The 12,216-nt window shown below is 40.2% G+C and overlaps 1 pseudogene; it reads right to left on the bottom strand.

The window, feature by feature from the left end:
* The window catches only part of LOC127634929 (solute carrier family 12 member 7-like), a 79,987-nt pseudogene extending 68,585 nt beyond the window's left edge, over window positions 1-11,402 (bottom strand).
* Between the last annotated feature and the right edge of the window lie 814 nt (window positions 11,403-12,216).

The following is a 12,216-nucleotide window of genomic DNA, read 5'->3' as shown; positions in this document are numbered from 1 at the left end:
TGGACACCTGATGGAAACGTGCACCTGTACTTGCACTCGCCCATTTTCAAAATGTGAATACAAGCCCAAGAATACGGCAGCCTATAATCAAAGTAGCCAAACAGCATAGCTCTGTGGTTACGGGCAGGGTAATTTATTTCAAGGAGTGCTCATTCTGGACAAACAAAGCCAGACGTGACATCGGACCTTTCTTTGTAGTGCATGGCTGTGGTTGTTGACGTGCTGCACGAGTCATGAGCTGCTTTGTCTCTGTGACCCTTGACATGTAGTTCAGTGGAGTACAAACAAACATGGAAAGTTCTAGATTCACTTGTGTAAACTTCTGATGGAGTTATGGATGACACAGAAGAAAATTTGGTTAAATCTACCAAATCTAGTAATTAGACTGTATTACACGGTAAGAACAGAACTGCAAGTGAAAAGCTTAAATATAACACAAGCTGGCTTGCTGATTTTAGCTGGTCTTCTAGCTGATCCGCTGGTTTTTAGAGGGCACTTCTTAGCTGATTGTGCAGAGACAAGCTATAAAAGCTTGGCCAGGCAAGGAGACCATCTTAAACCAGCTAAGACCAGCTGAGGCTGGTTTAAGATATGTTTTTTGGAAAGATGATTCTTGGATTCTGTGATTCATGCAGTCCTGGCATGCCCATTGTACTGGAGAAAAACAACGTGTGCTTAAAATGCTGAAGGTTTAGCATGAAGCGTATTAAAACTTCTTGCAGGAAAGAAAAAGACAGGACAGCAAATGCTTCTCCATGACAGCAATTGTGATTAAAGTGAGCAAATGAAGACTTTGAAGAAACATCTGAGAAGCAGGAGACTTTAGCAAAGGAAACAGCCCAATACCTTTCACACGTGTTTCCTCTAGAGTTTCAGAAGTGATCTCAACAATGTCTCAAACCACACTGAGATACTGCAATCAAAAGTCAAAGATCTCGCTAAAAACTCAAACATTTCTCACCAAATTCTTCCAATACCAATGATCTTTCTCACTACAAGTCCAGAAATGACTTTTGTCATTTTTCCCTCCCGAGGAATCGTTGGTGAGTCAAGTGAGACGAATTTACAACTTCCATGAAACATTACTGAGAAATCCATTACATCTCCTAATCAACAGTATATAAGAGCAGCATCCGACCAACAAACATTTCATCTGGGTTAGTATTTACCGTACAGCAAATGGTTAACCCAACTGTAACAAAGGTTCGGGTTGGGCAGATAAAGGAGGAAGCAGGAACCGGTTTACACAGTTCAAGTGAGTCTTGTTTTATTCACAAAAACAACAATAATTGCTGTACAGCTTCACTCAAAACACAAGACGGCTTTTCAGCTTCAAACAACATGTCTCTCCCTCTCCTCTCTCTCTCTCTCTCTCTCTCTCTCTCTGTCTGTGTGAACTGCCCATCTTTTTATCTCCCTTGACTCTCACTGTGAACATAGAGATATTATTAGTCACTATTCATCTCAGGAGGATGTCCTTACCGCTTTCTCTCTCCCCAGACGGGTGCTCGACCAGGCCCTCACCTCCACACCAACATACAATCAATAGTGTTATTGATAAGCTTATCAGAATGATAAGACTTAATGCATTGAGGTTTTGTCAATATGGCTTGTGAAAAGGGAAGCATCAACGCTGATACCACAAAGGAAGTATTGACCACACAACACCTAACCAAAAAGGGTGACAGCATGTTCTGTATGGTTGCTAGGGTTCTTCTATGTGTTGCTAGGGTGTTGTGGGCGTTGCTTTCTGGCCAAAATTAAAAGTCTCAAGACATGGCTTGAGTCCTTCCATCTATATAAGTCTAAACGATGATTTTCACCAGTTTTATCATCCTCTAGATGAGTCTGATATCTTAGTAAAGTAACAGCACACCTCTCAACAAGCAGCATGATTTGAGTTAACAATCATATCTGTAGCACAAACATGCAGGATGAATTTCATGCTGAAATTCAATGGTGTTTTGAGGCATAAAAGATTAAAAAAGACGTCGGTGTTGATTTCAGGAATATGATTAATTACGTATTCTTCATGGTAACCATGTGGAACATTCACTCAACCGAAGGCGGCCAAGAGGCACCGCGATTATCTGAAACTGCCTTCGTGAGGCAACACACAAAGGAAGCACTTATGTGCAGTGTTTTCTGGGAGTTGAGCACTTCAGATTAAATTACACTGCAGTGCTAAACGCAGAAGGACTCAAGAACATCCCCCTCCACCCCATCATCCCGCTGGAGAACTCACTGGTCAAACAGACCAGGTTAGAGTGATATAAATAACATGAACAAAAACACAGGGATTCTGGAACATACTGATGATGTTTGCTTTGTGGAACTACTGCTCAACACTTGTTAGATTACAGCAGTTGGTAACAGACTGATAATAGACAGATAAAAATGCAGAAAGATAGACTTCAGGGTGTTAAGCCTACTTTACACAGGCATGCACACACAAATGTGAATGCTTGGACAAGATATTGCAAGTGTGCTGTCCCACTGTACATAACATGCATTTTTGCATTAGTACAGTTGTATAACATGTAGGGATGTCCCAATATCGAGTCTGGATCAGGTCTCATACCGCACTCCTGGTCTTATACTCCTGCTTGTAAAAATCAAACGATGTGTGGTAACAATTATGCGCAAACATGCAAAACTATGGTATTGTTTTTTATTTTGTCATTTGTTATGTTGGCATTTTAGGTGGTAACTTGCAGTCCAATTGGCTACTCATGGTTAAATCATGGTCACTGTAGTAAAACAATGTCAGCACTGTACACTAGTGGCTGACCGATATATCGCAAAGGCCGATACATTGGCCAATATTACGTTTTTTTTTTTATCGGCATCGGACAATATATTTTTCCATTTGTTTTTTAAAGCAGTAAAGCAGCGACTGAGACAGTCACGGTTCATTTTGTTGTTAAGTGCCATCATGTTACTACAACAGTAGACCGGTGTGCATATTAAACGGTACGCATTTCAGAGGCGCTTTGAGCTCATAATGCTAAAGTGCTCGCCTGTTTTATTCTCCCTCTCTCTCCTCATCAGTTCCCTATAACATTTAACTGTCTTGTCAAATGATGAACATCATATACCATCTGCAAAAATGCAGGTATCTCATTTAAAATGATGTAATTCACAAACCTCGTGAAAATCTAGCATTTTCTTTCCGTCCAGCGCTCTTCTAATATCTTCCTCTAAAGCGCAAATTCCAGAATCAAAACTTTAGGAGAAGAATCAAATGTTCTTTTAATAATTCACAAATCATGACGGTCAGTCCGTGATAATCCAAGCAGGCGATCCACGATATTTGCTGCTGCACTCGCTGGATCCGCACAAGTGTGTAAGTGCAACTTCAAAGTAAAAGCGCCCCACGTGCACCACGAGTAAATGCCATATTCACTGTTCAATTGGTTTGATTGGGTCTTTTATGAGAAAATGCGATTGATAATACGCAAATGCCATCCATGGTGGCTGGTCTACTGTGTGTACTGTCATTTCCTTCTTTCTAATATATTACCAATTTCTTCATGCAGAAATAAATGACTAAAATGTTATGATTAAACAGAAATCAGAAGAAACTACTATCTACTGTTTAAAATACAATCACATTTTTAAAGAATTAAATATAATAAAAGTGTATTAATATAACTTGTTTGTATAAGTTTTGTGTGAAATTGTGTATAGTGCTAAATAAGACGTATTAATTTTTTAGCAATTTTATGTTTATGGTATTTACTATATTATATTGTGTGATATATCAGCATTGTATTGGCCTATCGGCCACCCTACTCCCTGTATATCAGCATCGGCCATTAAAAAACCCATCTTGGGGCCTGGGTAGCTCAGCGAGTATTGATGCTGACTAGGGGCGAGTCTTGAGTCGCGAATTCGAATCCAGGGCGTGCTGAGTGACTCTAGACAGGTCACCCAAGCAACCAAATTGGCCGGTTGCTAGGGAGGGTAGAGTCACATGGGTTAACCTGCTCGAGGTAACGATTAGTGGTTCTCACTCTCAATGGGGCGTGTGATACATTGTGCGTGGATCACATAGAGTAGCATGAGCCTCCACATGCTGTGAGTCTCCGCTCTGTCATGCACAATGAGTCATGTTATAAGATGCGCGGATTGACGGTCTCAGAAGCGGAGGCAACTGAGACTTGTCCTCCACCACCCGGATTGAGGTGAGTAACCGCGACACCACGAGGAACTACTAAGTAGAATTGGGCATTCCAAATTGGGAGAAAATGGGATAAAAATAACTAAATTAAACAAATATATATCGGTTGACCACTACTGTACACGGTGAAGTTCTGCCACCTAGGCAGACACTGTGTGTTCAGACATTCAGGATGCATTCTTGTTTAACTGATTCAACCCAAACCTGTAAGAAAGGTCCTTTCAACCAAAACTACATAATCATCAACCTCAACAAAATCTGAACTGAGAAACTAAATGCAACACCATTTAGTTTATCAATGGTAATAGACATAATAATATTTTTTTTTCTGGTGGTGTATTGCAGGTGCTAGACTGCCAACACTAGTTTAGTCCCAAATACAAGATCACAGTTTTTTTGTGAACAATATTGTGAATGAAATGAATGAATTGTGCCGCTTAGCATGGTATTATTCCTTAAAAATCTCCAAAAGAACATTTGCTACAATTACTGTCCAATACAACACTTCAGATAAGCACTTGCAAGTCATTTTGTTGGGTATTATATAACAGAGGCATCATTCAGTTAGGAAAGTGCTGCCATCTTGTGATGTTTTACAGTAAAACAAGTTGTTCTCTTTCAAAACATCAAGAAATTCTGTGCTTTCTTGAGTGCTTATTTTATACCCAAAATGTCAACGAAACAATAGTGTGGGGTGAGACCTCAAAGTGGACATTGACATTCATTTTTCTATGATTGGTTCATGGACCAAAAACAGTCTCATTCGTCCTACTTTAGGTCCCCCCAAAAAATGCTAAACCATTATAGCCCATGTTTTTAATCTAGTGGTCGATCAATGGGTTGTTACAAGGCCAATTCGGATATCTAGAGAGCAGGATGGCTGCTGGACGATATAATGCTGGCGACAAAGACGTACACAACATTGCTGAAACCAAACAAACATGTATTTTACACTTTAATTACACAAGATGCACTAAGAACATTGAACTCTGAAAATGTTATCCATTGTCAAGGCTGTCAGTAGATTTTGGGATTGATAAAATGTGAACTGTCAGCCAAGCCATACAATTGACCAATTAATCAGCCTGACTAGTCGATCTTTAATCTGACCCAGGTTTAAGTAACAAACAAAATTAGTTCACAGACATAGATTGCATGTCTCTTACAACTTATTTCCACCCCCCATGTGATGTATGTTGCCATTTCTAAAATGGACCTGACCCGTACAGGGGTGGAAATGTGTCAACGAGATCAAACGGATGCCAGAGAGATGTCACGAAAACTCACAGAACTGTACCGCTGAGATCTGTGACACGTCACGGCCAACAGGTGGACATTAACAGAGGTTCTTTCACTCTAAAACAGATCAGCTTTGAGCGTGTGTTGACGGAAGTTCAGTTGTTTTGGTAGAGACTGTCCTTCTCAAATGTCAGAGCTAATGCACGGTTCACCTTCAGCTGTCCCGTCATACACAACAGGATCAGGTGACACTTTTTTTGTCTTCTGCAGCAGAAGCCACATATCTAGAGAATTCTAGATTATCTCAAGAGTGTCATTTGATCCTGGTGAGTGTGAGAACTGTCCTGAAGTGAAACAACGGGAGGTGGGGGAAAGCTGAAGGCCACAAGCCACAGCTGCTTACTTTATTGATATGATTGTGATGGTTTATATCACTTTAGATTTAATAAGACTGACGCAATTGCAGCCTACAGATATGACTCACAAATCTGTTCTTAGTGTCACCACAGAGTCATTGCCTGACAGCCCAGATAGTAGTTTAAGAAATGGGAACATTTAAAGGAGTATTCATTTACCTAAAAATGTGAATACTAGCTTCATTTCCTCACCCCATGTCGTTCCTAACTGTATGACTTTCTTTAATCTGTGGAGCACAGCAGGAGTTTTGCATTTTGTTTATTCAGCTTTTTTGAAGTACTGAAGCCATCAACCTCCAAAAATGACACAAAAATCCAACAAAATATGACTTCAGTATATTCAAAGTCTTCTGAAGCCATGTGATATTCTATTCATTGCATAAATTATCTCGTTCTTCAGTGAATGTGGATTTCAGCAAATTCAAACTTGACACAATCAGTTTAGAAACTCAACTAATTCAGTGTCTTTGACATCAAACCTGGTGCCAAGTGTCTTTATGCACCATATGATTACAAGATTTTAGAGCTACTGCGGAGAGCAAGATTTCCAACATAAATTTACATTTACATTTATGCATTTGGCAGATGCTTTTATCCAAAGCGACTTATAGTGCACTTATTACAGGGACAGTCCCCCCAGAGCAACCTGGAGTTAAGGGCCTTGCTCAAGGACACAATGGTGGTGGCTGTGGGGATCGAACCAGCAACCTTCTGCTTACTTGTTAAGTGCTTCAGCCCACTACGCCACCATATAGCGCATGGGTCCTATGGACTACTTTTATGGCACTTTTATGGTGCATTATTGGAGCTCAGCAAAAAAGCACTGTTAATATTCTAACATCTCCTTGTACTGTATGTTCCACGGATGAAAAAAGTTATAACACCTAGCTGATCACGATAGCATAAATGTATTTAACGTTATAAGAGATGTTCCTTTCAATGCTTTAGAAATGTTTGAGAGAGGGCGCATATAGGCATAAAAATACAAGAGTCACAAGCCAAGAGCACACTCTTCTTCAGCACGAGGCTGGAAGAGAATGGAAACATCCTACAGTGGGTAGCGAACAGGGCGAGGAACCTAATTCAAGATAGTTTCTCAAAGGGAAATTAATACAGATCGGGCGAGATGACTCATGCAGTGATTGGACTAGCGGTGGACAAAGGTCTCTGTCACCTTAAATTGCCCACTCACATTAAAAATAAATGGTTTCCCATTACTTTGACGCTGCACTTCTTACCTTCTGCTCTAAAGATGTGATACTCTTATCACACAAAATATACATAGCACACTAAATATTCATGCAACTCACCAAGCAGTGAAAACAAAATGACCAACGGCACAAGAGCACAGCAAGTTCTAAACTTACATTTCATGAGATATGATGTATAACAATAAGTTTAATGGACATTAGAGATATTTTCAAGTTATCTGCAAACTGTATGCATCTTGTTTATAATGTGACAGAAAAACAGTTTTGGTAAATGGAAACAGATCCCCTCCCTACTTGTACATGAGACATGAGAGTTAAGGACGGCTTGCTTGAGTCAGATGTTCACAGTATCCTGACGGAGAAATTCCCTCAGTAAAAACAGCCTCTTCTCTTTTTCGTCCTTCCTGACCCTAACTGGAGACAACCTTCCAACACATGACCTCCAGCCATTAGGATCAAACCACAACATTGTGGAAATACAGAGGTCATGATGCTTTAACAGCAGAAATTGACCACATTTGTTTGCACAATCTCATCCATCCAAGACCTCAAGATTCACCATGAACTTCTGGCGACCCCTTAGTAATGGGGTCAAGATATGACCCCCACATAGCAGATTACAGTAAAGAACATATCTTATATTACCTCACAAATACAGACATGTGGTGTGAGAAAATGAAAATAATACACTTCTCAGTAGAGTTCTGTTAACTCAGCACAGTCCCTCTGCTAATACATCAAGTGATATTTAATAAAAGTGTCTGGTATCATATAACCTATGAAACCACTTCAATTTACTTTTATTCACAACTTAAATAGAATAGTCTAGGTTTATATACTTTCAACATATAGCTTTACAAAACATGTGTACACTTTCATACACTAGGTTAACTGTGCCTTTAAGCAGCTTGAAAAATGAAAATTATTTCAAGCCTTTAGCCAATTAGCTTCTGATTGGAGGTGTGCTGAAATGGAGGTGTACCTGTGGATATATTTTAAGGCATACCTTCAAACTCTGTGCCTTTTTGCTTGACATCATGGGAAAATCAAAAGAAATCAGGCAAGATCTCAGGAAAGAAAATGTGGACTTCCACAAGTCTGGTTCATCCTTGGGAGAAATTTCCAAAGGTACCACGTTCATCTGTGCAAACAATAGTACGCAAGTATAAACACCACAAAGCCATCAAACCCCTCTGGAAGGAGACGCATTCTGTCTCCTAGAGATGAGTGCAGTTTGGTGCGAAAATTGCAAATCAATCCCAGAACAACAACAAAGGACCTTGTGAAGATGATGGAGGAAACAGGTCGACAAGTATCTATATCCACAGTAAAAGAAGTCCTATATCGACATAACCTGAGAGGCTGCTCAAGAAGAAGACACTGCTCCAAAAACACCATAAAAAAGCCAGACTACAGTTTGCAAGTGCACATGGGGACAAGGATCTCACTTTCTGGAGAAATGTCCTCTATTTTAATGAAACAAAAATTTAAATGTCTGGCCATAATGACAATTGTTATTTTTGGAGGAAAAAGGGGGAGGCTTGCAAGCCGAAGAACACCATCCCAACCGTGAAGCATGGGGGTGGCAGCATCATGTTGTGGGGGTGCTTTGCTGCAGGAGGTACTGGTGCACTTCACAAAATTATGTGGATATATTGAAGCAGCATCTCAAGACATCAGCCAGTAAGTTAAAGCTTGGTCGCAAATGGGTCTTCCAAATGGACAATGACCCCCAAGAATACCTCTTAAGCTTTGGCAAAATGGCTTAAGGATAACAAAGTCAAGGTATTGGAGTGGCATCACAAAGTCCTGACCTCAATCTGATAGAAAATGTATGGGCAGAACTGATGAAGCGTGTGCGAGCAAGGAAGCCTAAAAACCTGACTCAGTTACATCAGTTCTGTCTGGAGGAATAGGCCAAAATTCCAGCAACATATTGTGAGAAGCTTGTGGAAGGATCCCCAAAACATTTGACCCAAGTTAAACAATTTAAATGTATTTGGTGTATGTAAACATCTGACTTCAACTGTATTGAGAAAGAGTCATGAAAGCACAGAGTTACATATAAAGTCGTAAATAGATGGTCACGTATAGCTTAATGAAGCATACACAATATATTAAAAACAAACCAAAATACAATATAATATGATGCATAGATCTTGATTCAATCTTGGAGGAAATGCAATGCTACCTCAAATACTTTTTCTATCATCCTGGGAAACGGATCCAGCTGTTGTGGTCTGTGTGGACGCAAAACATATAGTACCAGTAGTTACATTTTTGGAGAGTTGGGCATCAGGCTCCAGTGTAGGCTACGCCATAACTGTGTATATTTGTTGCAGAATTATAAACCGGCCTTTATAGGGCTTCAATATTACTCAAGATTTTGGAGTAGAGCCTTTGTGTTGTCCTGAAGCTGGGAGTAAGGCATCTACATTGCTCAAAGTCTGAGAGTAAGCACTCAGCATTGTTCTAACTCTGGGAGTTAGAGCTATGACAGCATCGCCACATATGAATAGTGATATTCTTGACTCCCGTAATGAGTGTAACCCAATCCAACACTCCCAGCCCAGCCATCTGGAAGATGACTCCCATTAGCACTTCACCAACAGCAAGGTGCTTCACACGCCAACAAATGACACTAATGTTTCTGCAGACTGACCCATACTCTCAAATCTGTTAATTGTATTCAAACTGTGATATAAGCTTTGGTGAGCATATTTAAAAAAACTCTTCCACAGTCTTGATATGATTGACACTTTTGAAACAAGACAGTGAGCTTCAATTTTCCAGTGTATTAATTTTCCTTAAATTTGACTTAAGGCTGGTTGTTCATACATGCTCAGAGGTGCTGAGGTCGAGACACCTGTCATGGCAGACTGGCTTTATGTGTCTGTCTTTACGTGTCTGTCAAAATTGGGATGTGCACCAATCTTTGGTCTCTCACATACAAACGCTCATATTTGGACATTAGAGATGTGCTCACTTTAGCTGAAAAGTATTTGTGATGTTTAATAAGGGTAAGATAAAGGGTCCCTGGGTAGCTCAGAATGTAAAGATGCTGACTACCAAACCTGGAGTCACGAGTTTGAATCCAGGGTGTGCTGAGTGACTCCAGCCAGGTCTCCTAAGCAACCAAATTGTTCGCTGTCCTTTTCTGCATATCGCGGCGGCGTTTTGTGGTCCGTTCTGCATAACACGGCGGCCCATTGTAACTTATCGTGGCCCATTCGGCCTGTTTCGTGGCTGAACCACCGGCCCGCTCGGTTTTCCCGATGGACATTCAGCCCCTGATCGGCCCAAAAGTGCATCGGCCCACCGGGAAAATGCCCGGTATGCCAGATTACCAGTCCAGCCCTGCTCTCAGCTGTCAATTTATTAATGACAGAACATGTTTACATTAACAGGTATGTGTGCATTATTGAGCAGCAGCGAAAGTAAAGAGTGGAAACTAACTATGTAGTAATACTTGTGCCACAATACTACGTGCACAAAATTATACTTTGAGCACACAAAAACGTTCTGCGTGCGCAAGATGATATTTTGAGCATGCAAAATGTATTTTTCCTGCAGAGTGGGTAGGAGGAGAAAGTAGAATGTAAAAATATGGAGCAAAATGAATTTATCTTTGCAAGATACATTGTTTTACAAAACTGAGTTAAAGCACGTGCAAAATCAATTTTTATGCGCTCAAAATATAATTTTGCGCGTGCAGAATTGTGGCACATATAGAACTCCATAACTAACGGCGCTGGGGAGTTAAACCTCCTGAGGGAAATTAACGAGAAAACATACGCCTAAAATAAACAGTTCTCCATATATGAAACTCTTCCTTGAGCTAAATTGAATTTGAACACGTATATATTTCCAAAAAATCAGTTTTGAGTGTAACCTAATTCATTTATTAATGTCAAATCGATCAAATCGATTTATGAATCTTCACTAACAGTTCACCGTGTTTACACTGCGCGAGAGGTTATAAACAACATACCGGGCTGCGCTGCAAGCGTGTGCTTTAGAAGCGTCCTAGTTTGACGCGTCGCGTTATTTGCAGTGTTAACTATAGTGACTAACCCTGACCGTCTTGAGGCAAACTTGTCTCACCATATCTGTTGGGTTCTCGGTTGTACCGGAGGATGGGCACCGATCTCTGCCGCTCCGCGTGTTCTCCTTCACAATCACCGGCGGGGTCAAACACAGATTCCTCATCCACTCCGTCTCCACATGCGCTCCCATCGCCGTGCGCCACTGGCACGACCATAAATCTCTCGCTCATGTTGGTCATCCGTGGATCTGGCCGTGTGTCCGGTGTCTGTAAACTTCAGGGATCCAACAGATTACGCCCGTGATTCATGCCCGGTAATCTGACAGTTCGTGCGCACACCGAGGCTTGAGGCTTGAGTGTGTGAGGCGTGTTAATGCAGATTGTGACGCGCTGATTGGCTGAGAGCTGAGGGTCCTCATGAATAATAGAATAAGAGCGAAGAGGCTTTTAAATGGTTGCATTGAAAGTAACACGGTATTTCAGCTTTATTTTTTGGGAACATTTGTTGACTAGTTTAGTTTTACCTAATGTACATAGTTTAAAAACTGAAAATGAACTGAAAAATAAAAAATATATATATTTCCAACACCATCAAACCCACTCAAAGCAATATTTAACTTATTTAAAAGGCACTAACAATATATGAAACCTTAGAAAATAATTTAATTAACTTAACATTTAAAGAACTGAATTAAATGTAAATCAATCAAATGTAAGACTTTTTTAAATGCCAAAAACCATATTTTTTGTTTTTTCTAAATCAGTTTAATGTCTAATAATATGTTAATTATATACAATTTAATGGCCTGTTACAACAAACAATACAAACCAAAAAAGCAAAACACACTGCAATTTTGCCTAAACACTGGCCAGTAGCTCTACTTTAACACTGTGACGGGGCAGACGAGGAATGAGTATCTATACGCAGTTTTATTAAAATAAACAAGAAAGCTCAGAATATATCAAAACACAGGGAACCTAGCACATAGCATAACAAAACATGCAAGAACTGACAAATTAACTGGGGGATAAAAGGGCTTAAATACACAAGGGAAAACAAGGAACACCTGGGGAAACAAATAGGGAATGAGAAACAATCAGGGGAAAACCAATCATAAAATT

The sequence above is a fragment of the Xyrauchen texanus genome, chromosome 42 (genome assembly GCF_025860055.1).
Source record: "Xyrauchen texanus isolate HMW12.3.18 chromosome 42, RBS_HiC_50CHRs, whole genome shotgun sequence".
Taxonomy (NCBI): domain Eukaryota; kingdom Metazoa; phylum Chordata; class Actinopteri; order Cypriniformes; family Catostomidae; genus Xyrauchen; species Xyrauchen texanus.
The sequence above is the reverse complement of the archived record's forward strand: the minus strand, read 5'-3'. Positions and strand labels throughout refer to the sequence as shown.